This window comes from Bos mutus, chromosome 10, assembly GCF_027580195.1.
Source record: "Bos mutus isolate GX-2022 chromosome 10, NWIPB_WYAK_1.1, whole genome shotgun sequence".
Classification (NCBI taxonomy): Eukaryota; Metazoa; Chordata; class Mammalia; order Artiodactyla; family Bovidae; genus Bos; species Bos mutus.
The window spans coordinates 69,454,982-69,465,139 of NC_091626.1; the positions used below are offsets into that span (position 1 = coordinate 69,454,982).

Sequence of the window (10,158 nt, forward strand, 5' to 3'; positions counted from 1 at the left end):
CATGGCATCTGGTCCCATCACTTCATGGGAAATAGATGGGGAAACAGTGGAAAGAGTGTCAGACTTTATTTTCTTGGGCTTCAAAATCACTACAGATGGTGACTGCAGCCATGAAATTAAAAGACGCTTACTCCTTGGAAGGAAAGTTATGGCCAACCTAGATAGCATATTAAAAAGCAGAGATATTACTTTGCCAAAAAAGATTAGTCTAGTCAAGGCTATGGATTTTCCCAGTAGTCATGTATGGATGTGAGAGTTGGACTGTGAAGAAAGCTAAGCGTCGAAGAATTGATGCTTTTGAACTGTGTGTTGGAGAAGACTCTCGAGAGTCCCTTGGACTGCAAAGAGATCCAACCAGTCCATCCTAAGGGAGATCACTCCTGGGTGTTCATAGGAAGGACTGATGTTGAAGCTGAAACTCCAATACTTGGGCCACCTCATGTGAAGAGTTGACTCATTGGAAAAGACCCTGATGCTGGGAAGGACTGGGGGTAGGAGTAGAAGGGAATGACAGAGGATGAGATGGCTGGATGGCATCACCCACTCAATGGACATGAGTTTGGGTAAACTCCAGGAGTTGGTGATGGACGGGAGGCCTGGCGTGCTGTGGTTCATGGGGTCACAAAGAGTCAGACATGACTGAGTGACTGAACTGAACTGAACTGGAAAAAAAAAAAAACTATTAAAAATGCAAACATATGAAGGCTAAACAATACACTTCTGAATAACCAACAGATCATGGAAGAAATGAAAAGTCAATATACACATAGAAACAAATGAAAATGAAAACACGACAACACAAAACCAATGGGATTCAGTAAAAAAGTGCTAAGATGAAGGTTCATAGCAATACAAGCTTACCTCAAAAAATGAAATAAATGACCCAACTTTACACCTAATGCAACTAGAAAAAGAAGAAATGAAGAATGCCAGGGTTAGTAGAAGGAAAGAAATCATGAAAATCAGAGCAGAAATAAATGAAAAAGCAATAAATGCTGGAGGGGGTGTGGAGAAAAGGAAACCCTCTTACACTGTTGGTGGGAATGCAAACTAGTACAGCCACTATGGAGAACAGTGTGGAGATTCCTTTAAAAACTGGAAATAGAACTGCCTTATGATCCAGCAATCCCACTGCTGGGCATACACACTGAGGAAACCAGAATTGAAAGACACGTATACCCCAATGTTCATCGCAGCACTGTTTATAATAGCCAGGACATGGAAGCAACCTAGATGTCCATCAGCAGATGAATGGATAAGAAAGCTATGATACATATACACAATGGAGTATTACTCAGCAATCAAAAAGAATACATTTGAATCAGTTCCAATGAGGTGGATGAAACTGGAGCCTCTTATACCGAGTGAAGTAAGCCAGAAAGAAAAACACCAATACAGTATACTAACACATATATATGGAATTTAGAAAGATGGTAACAATAATCCTGTATACGAGACAGCAAAAGAGACACTGATGTATATAACAGTCTTTTGGACTCTGTGGGAGAGGGAGAGGGTGGGATGATTTGGGAGAATGGCATTGAAATATGTATAATATCATATATGAAACGAGTCGCCAGTCCAGGTTCAATGCACGATACTGGATGCTTGGGGCTGGTGCACTGGGACGACCCAGAGGGATGGTATGGGGCGGGAGGAGGGAGGAGGGTTCAGGACGGGGAACACATGTATACCTGTGGCGGATTCATTTTGATATATGGCACAACCAATACAATATTGTAAAGTTAAATAAAATAAAATTTAAAAAAAGAAAGAAAGAAACAGTGGAGATACAGAAAAAAATCAAAGAAACTAAGAGCTGGTTTTTTGAGAAGATAAATAAGACAAACCATTAGCCAGACTCATCAAGGAAAAAAAGGAGAAGAATCAAATCAACAAAATTAGAAATGAAAATGGAGAAATCACAACAGACAACACAGAAATATAAAGGATCATAAAAGAGTACTATCAGCAACTATATACCAATAAAATGGACAACTTGGAAGAAACTGATGAATTTTTAGAGTAGTATAACCTTCCAAAACTGAACCAGGAAGAAATAGAAAATCTTAACAGACCCATCACAAGCATTGAAATTGAAACTGTAATCACAAATCTTCCAACAAACAAAAGTCCAGGACCAGATGGCCTCACAGGTGAATTCTACCAAAAATTTAGAGAACAACCAGCACCTACCCTACTCAAACTCTTCCATAAAATTGCAGAGGAAGTGAAGGTAAACTCCCAAACTCATTCTACGAGGCCACTATCACCCTAACACCAAAACCAGACAAAGATGCCACAAAAAAAGAAAACCACAAATCAATATCACTGATGCACATAGATGCAAAAATCCTCAACAAAATTTCAGCAAACAGAATCCAATAACATTGAAAAGATCATGACCAAGTTGGCTTTATCCCAGGAATGTAAAGATTCTTCAATATTCGCAAATCAATCAATATGATAAACCACATTAATAAATTGAAAGGTTAAAACCATATGATTATTTCAATAGATGCAGAGAAAGCCTTTGACAAAATTCAACACTCATTTATGATTAAAACTCTCCAGAAAGCAGGCATAGAAGGAACATATCTCAACATAATAAAAGCCATCTATGATAAACCACAGCATACATCATCCTCAATGGAGAAAAACTGAAAGCACTTCCTCTAAAGTCAGGAATAAGACAAGGGTGGCCACTCTCACCACTAATATTCAACATAGGGTTGGAAGTTTTAGCCACAGCAATCAGAGAAAAAAAAGAAATAAAAGGAATCCAGATTGGAAAAGAAGAAGTAAAACTCTCACTGTTTGCAGATGGCATGATCCTCTACAGAGAAAACCCTAAAGACTCCACCAGAAAAGTACTAGAGCTAATCAATGAATATAGTAAAGTTGCAGGATATAAAATTAACACACAGAAATCCCTTGCACTCCTATACACTAACAATGAGAAAACAAAGAAATTAAGAAAACAATCCCATTCACCATTGCAACAAAAGGAATAAAATACTTAAGAACAAATTTACCTCAAGAAACAAAAAGACATATATATATATATATATATATATATATATATATATATAAAACACTGATGAAAGAAATCAAAATGACACCAAAAAAGGGAGAAACATACCATGTTCATGGATCAGAAAATCAAAAAAGTGAAAATAGGTATACTATCCAAAGTGATCTGTAAATTTAATGCAATCCCTATCAAGCTACCAGCAGTATTTTTCAAAGAACTAGAACAAATAATTTCACAATTTGTATAGAAACACAGCTCAGTTCAGTTCAGTTGCTCAGTTGGGTCCAGCTCTTTGCGACCCCATGGCCTGCAGCACACCAGGCTTCCCTATCCATCACCAACTCCCGGAGCCTACTCAAACTCATGTCCACTGAGTCAGTGATGCCATCCAACCATCTCATTCTCTGTTGTCTGAGGAAGCCGGCGGGAGGACCTCCACCCCTGGCAAAGGTCATGAGGAAGGAGGCTCAACATACGCAAAGGCAGGATCGAGCCTCAGGAGTCCCCCTGGAAATTCTCAAGCATCTACCCCCAAAACTAGAGTCTGCCTACTTTACTACTTTGTGCTCTCACCTACACCTCTGACTTTATGGGGGGCTGTCCCCCACCACCTCTTTCGGAAAAAGAGTTAACTTACAGCTCCAGTTAATAATAATTCCTGGGCGTGATAGGAGTGTTTTAACCTACAAACTCCTCTGAAGGTTCTCTAGCCTGCCTGACAGGCTTGTCCGGCCACATATGATTGCTCACAGCCTCCCAACCGTGAGATGCTTTAAACCTTCTAAAAACAGGTTCCTTAGAAAAGTTAGAAAACCATTAGTATAAGTATAGTGGGCTGATGAGAAACTGTATTGGTGAAGGGTTTTTCATTTGTTGAGCCATTGTTTGTTGCTAAGTCTCCACATCCCCTGCCCTTACACACATTAATGAATATATAGAAGAAATAAGTATTAACCTTTGATATTAATCACGTTAGACCTTAGGTTAAGTAAATTCTTTCCTTAATTAAAACCCACTACACCCTCACCCTATAGGAATGTAACTATCTGGTACCTTCGGAAGGCGGAGTCTTTTTTCAGAATAATCACCCCTGGAGAAATAAGTATCCTGGTTGACTGACCCCTGTCACAAGGAGAGGGTCATAAATTGTCAGCAGGCCCCCTGGCCAGAAGATGATGTAACACCCCTAAGACCTCTGTATACATTTGTATGAAGCACCTGACTTTGATAAAAGTCAGGACTGCTGACCCCACATGACTTTTGCATAACATCTCAGTGTATAAAAGTAGACCATGGAAAATAAAGAATTGGGATCAGTTTCTCGAAATACTAGTCTCCCCATGTCGCTCTCTCTCTCAAACTCTGGCTGAGTCTCCATCTGGAGCGCGGAACCCACCAAGCTTACTAATTATGCCTGGGCTTCTAAGATCCGACCGGGGAGGCCTCAGTGTCTCCCCTCCTTCAGGAGAATGGAAGGATGCCTGTGGCCTACGTAAGTGGTGCAAACTTCTTGTCTTGAAGTTTTATTGGTCTCCCGCGTAAACCAAGCTACTCAGCCTCTTTTCTCCACTGAATTTTCCTACTGTGCTATCCTCATTCTATTACTCTTTATATCTCTAATTAATATCTAATTGAAGCTATTGTATCCTGATCCTCGCCAACGCAGTCCCCGCTTCGAACTCCCTGGATCAGCTGGGGCTGGACCTCGGCAGTTGTCCCCTACTCCTCCTGCCTTCAATCTTTCCCAGCATCAAGGTCTTTTCAAATGAGTCAGTTCTTTGCATCAGGTGGCCAAAGTATTGGAGTTTCAGCTTCAGCATCAGTCCTCCCAACGAATATTCAGGATTGATTTCCTTTAGGATTGACTGGTTGGATCTCCTTGCTGTCCAAGGAACTCTCATCTTCTCCAACACCACCGTTCAAAAGCATCAATTCTTCAGTGCTCAGCTTTCTTTGTAGTCCAACTCTCACATCCATACATGACTACTGGAAGAACCATAGCTTTGACTAGATGGACCTTTGTTGGCAAAGTAATAGGAAACCTCAAATAGCCAAAGCAGTCTTGAGAAAGAAGAATGGTACTGGAGGAATCAACCTGCCTGACTTCAGGCTAAACTACAAAGTTACAGTCATCAAGACAATATGGTACCAGCACAAAGACAGAAATATAGATAAATGAAACAACATAGAACCCCCAGAGATGAATCCATGCACCTATGGACACCTTATCTTTGACAAAGGATGCAAAAATATACATTGGAGAAAAGACAATCTCTTTAACAAGTGGTGCTTGGAAAACTGCTCAACCACCTGTAAAAGAATGAAACTAGAATACTTTCTAACACCATACCCAAAAATAAACTCAAAATGGATTAAAGATCTAAATATAAGACCAAGAAGTATAAAACTCCTAGAGGAAAACATAGGCAGAACACTTTCTGACATAAATCACAGTAAGATCCTCTATGACCCACCTCCCAGAGTAATGGAAATAAAAGCAAAAATAAATAAATGGGACCTAATTAAACTTAAAAGCTTTTGCACAATGAAGGAAACTATTAGCAAGGTGAAAAGACAGCCTTCAGAATGGGAGAAAATAATAGCAAATGAAGCAACTGACAAAGAATTAATCTCAAAAATATACAAGCAGCTCATGCAGCTCAATACCAGAAAAATAAACAACCCTATCAAAAATGGTCCAAAGAACTAAACAGACATTTCTCCAAAGAAGACATACAGATGGCTAACAAACACATGAAAAGATTCTCAGCGTCACTTATTATCAGAGTAATGCAAATCAAAATCACAATGAGGTACCATCTTACGTCGGTCAGAATGGCTGCCATCAAAAAGTCTACAAACAATAAATTCTAGAGAGGTGTGGAGAAAAAGGAACCCTCTTACACTGTTGGTGGGAATACAAACTAGTACAGCCACTATGGAGAACAATGTGGAGAATCCTTTAAAAACTGGAAATAGAACTGCCATTTGACCCAGAAATCCCACTGCTGAGAATGCACACCAAAGAAATCAGAAGTGAAAGAAACATATGTACCCCAATATTCATTGCAGCACTGTTTACAATAGCTAGGACATGGAAGCAACCTAGATGTCCATCAGCATATGAATGGATAAGACAGTTATGGTACATTTACACAATGGAATATTACTCAGCTATTAAAAAAAAAGTTCTAATGAGGTGGATGAAACTGGAGCCTCTAATACAGATTGAAGTAAGTCAGAAAGAAAAACAACAATACAGTATATTAATGCATATATATGGAATTTAGAAAGATGGTAATGACCACCCTACAGCAAAAGAGACACAGATGTAAAGAACAGACTTTTGGACTCGGTGGGAGAAGGTGAGTGTGGGATGATTTGAGAGAATAGCATTGAAACATGTATGTTACCATATGTGAAACAGATGACCAGTCCAAGTTCAATCCATGAAAGAGGGCACTCAAAGTCAGTGCACTGGGACAACCCAGAGGGATGGGATGCAGAGGGAGGTAGAAGAGGGGTTCAGAACGGGGGTACACATGCACCCGTGGCTGATTCATGTCAATGTATGGCAAAAACTGCCACAATATTTTAAAGTAACTAGCCTCCAATTAAAGTAAATAAATTAAAAATAATTTTAAAAATCTTATGGTTACCAAAGAGTGAAATGGGGAGGGGATAAATTGAGGATTAACAGATACACGCTACTATATATCAAATACATAAACAAGAAAGACCTACTGTATAGTACAGGGAGCTATATCCAATCTTGTGATAACCTATAATGGTAAAATCTGAAAAAGAATATATACATAGAATCACTTTGCTATATATCTGAAACATTGTAAATCAACTATACTTCAATAAAAAATAAAATAGTTTTTAAAAAAGAATTTGCTTGCATAGCAGGGGACACAGGTTTGATTCCTGGTTGGGAAAGATCCCTCAGGTTCCTTAGTTGTCATTGGACAACGAAGCCCGTGTATCACAACTACTGCACCCTAAAAAAAAAATGCTATCAGTGACTACAGCAGTTTGTCGGTTCACAATTTCACAATTATAAAATTTTTAAGAAGAAATCTAATTGCTACTACTCATCTCATCACTTTGAATTAAGTCACAAGTTATGGAACCCTAGATTAACCCCTCAGTTGTGCAGAGAGAGAGGCAGTGCACGGTCTCATTGCTGTTGTCTGCCCTGAGTCTTAGTTGTGGCACACAGGATCTCCTTGTAGCATGTGGGCGCTTAGTTGCAGCATGCAAGATCGACTTCCCTGACCAGGGATTGAACCCAGGCCCACTGCATTCGGAGCTCAGAGTCTTGACCACTGGACCACCAAGGAAGTTCTGGCAGTTTGCTGTCTTCTATTCCGCTACCCATTCAGAAATTTCTAAGGAGATATAACTGGGTCAGGAAATGTCCTGCATTTCTAATACAAAAGCAATTATATATGATAGCATTATTTTCAGTAATTATTCAATAGCATTATTTTTGGTAGAAAAATAGAAATTGTTTAAATATGAATTTATATTCATACATTAAAAATGATGAGACTATCTGTATTTATTCACATGAAAATACATTTATCACATACAGATTTTTAAAGGATAACATTAAGTAGAATCAAATATGATTTTATTTCTATATATTATGCACAGAAAATTCTGGAAGGGTATTGATCAAAATGTTAACAGTGGTTAGTTTGGGGTGGTGGGATTATAAATTCGTTTCATTTTCTCTTTTAATGTTTTTATGTATTTATGATTAAACATGTTTTTCTTTTATTAAAACAATAGAATAAAGCCACTTATATTCTGTAGAAGGAGACAGAAGAATAAACTCTATAAACAAATGAGTGATTTAAAACAGAAAAACAAACAAAAAATGCAGTACATCCATAATACTCCTTAATATAAATTTTTTTAAATGAACTAATGATTCAGGCAATAACATAGATGAATTTCAACATTATGCGGGATGAAGATGCCAGATATATATTTTGTGTCTGAAGAAGCCAGACACAAAAGTGTTAACAGGTACAAACTTCTGGTTACAAAATAAATATTGGAAATTACAACATGATGATAATAAATAAAACTGCTGTATGATAGAAAGGAAAGTTGTTTGGCAAAACTAATACAATTATGTAAAGTTTAAAAATAAAATAAAATTAAAAAAAAAAAAGAGTGTAGCTCTAAGAGTTCTCATCATAAAAATGAAAAAAAAACCATTTTTTTCTCTCTTTTTTATTTGTATAAGATGATGGATGGTGACTAACCTTACTGTGGTAGTCATTTCACAATATATGTAATGAAGTCATTATGCTGTGCACAGTGCTATATGTCAATTATATCTCAATCAAACTGGAAAAAATTTAAAATAAAAGTATAAAAGTTAAAAAAAGACTCAGTTACTGAAGAAGTCATCCCTAGATGGAAAATAATGACTATATCCAGTAGAAACATAAGGATTAAATAATTTAATCATACAGTATGTGAGCTTCAACAGTGATACAAATTGCAATGGCTTGAAATCTAACTGTATGTTCAAATTCATGAGGTCATAATAAAATTTTAAATATTGATCACCTTCAGATAATGATAGGGACCTAACTCATTATCTTGAAAACTAATACTTAAAGGCACAGCAGCAAATATGATCTAGCTTCTTTTATATGAACAGCACCCTTTAAAACCCCATGAACAGTATGAAAGGTTCGGACACGACTGAGCGATTGAACAACTAGGTAATTGAATGGGAGATAAGGGGAAGTGTCTCTTTATAAAAGTATCCCAATCAACAATGAAAAAAGAAATAATAAAGTAGAAAATACCATTCATAACTACCAATGAATGACTGATATAAGCATTAAATATCAATTGCTGCCCAAAAAAAATTACAAAAAGAGAGAAAACTAGACATGTACCTCCTATAACTATTAATACAAATATTATGTATAGTCTTGACAAAGGAATCAAGTCTGCATCAGATCCTCCCTCTGGATTTAGCAGCCAATGTGTTAGAAACATCCATGACAAAGAAACACACTGAACTGTACCAAAAGGATAGGATCACTAAAATCCAGAAAATGTTTATGGGAAACTCTACATACCAAATTTTCCAACTTTTTAAACAGATAGATACACTGTAAAGAAATGAAAGGGATGGGGTTAAATAGAGATTTTAAGAAGACTTAAAAGCATGTCAAATTTTTTAAAATGTAAACCAAACTAGAATGTCTAGGGATATATATTTTAGTGTTAAAACTATAAAAAAGATTCAAGGAAGTCATTATTACTGTAAAAGTTTGGATAATGGCAGGAGGAAGAGGGTTATAATAGGAATGGTACAAATAGAAGAGGTTTCTCGAGTCGCCTCCTCTCTCACCTCTGGAAAGGTTCTATTTCTTGACCTGGACAATGCTTACCTTATTATAATTCATTGCACCATATATTTGATTTGGATAATTTTCTGAATCTGTATCTTATTTACAATAAACATGGCTTAAAATGTAAACAGAGTTGACATAAATTTCAACCTCCTATTTTTTAGGAGGAGCTCCAATTGGGTAAAATGAAAGAGAAGAAACTCTGAAACAACAAGATGTTAGAGGGAGGGTCTGAAAATAAAGTAAAATGCCATATGGGGAAGTTAAATATGGTATGAAAAACTTCCCCAATCTCACAGTTTTGTTTTGTCCAACTCATCTCTTTTCAGAATCTATTGTGCTATCCATGAGGTACAATCACATGGGGGTCCAAGAGTGAAATGATCTTTCCCAACCTGATTCTAGAAGAGAGCTTCTCAGACTCATATTTTCTTAGATATCAGATGTAATTATACATAGATCAGTTCAGTTCAGTTCAGTCGCTCGGTCGTGTCCAACTCTTTGCAACCCCATGAATCACAGCAAGCCAGGCCTCCCTGTTCATCACCAACTCCCGGAGTTCACTCAGACTCACGTCCATCGAGTCAGTGATGCCATCCAGCCATCTCATCCTCTGTCGACCCCTTCTCCTCCTGCCCCCAATCCCTCCCAGCATCAGAGTCTTTTCCAATGAGTCAACTCTTCGCATGAGGTGGCCAAAGTACTGGAGTTTCAGCTTTAGCATCATTCCGA

General features: G+C 37.5%; 1 non-coding gene across 1 annotated transcript; it reads right to left on the minus strand.

Annotated features, from left to right (window-relative positions):
* Window positions 1–7,307: 7,307 nt before the first annotated feature.
* On the minus strand, window positions 7,308–7,380 carry TRNAR-CCG (transfer RNA arginine (anticodon CCG)). Its single transcript has one exon. It is a non-coding gene; the product is annotated as a tRNA-Arg (tRNA).
* Window positions 7,381–10,158: the final 2,778 nt, after the last annotated feature.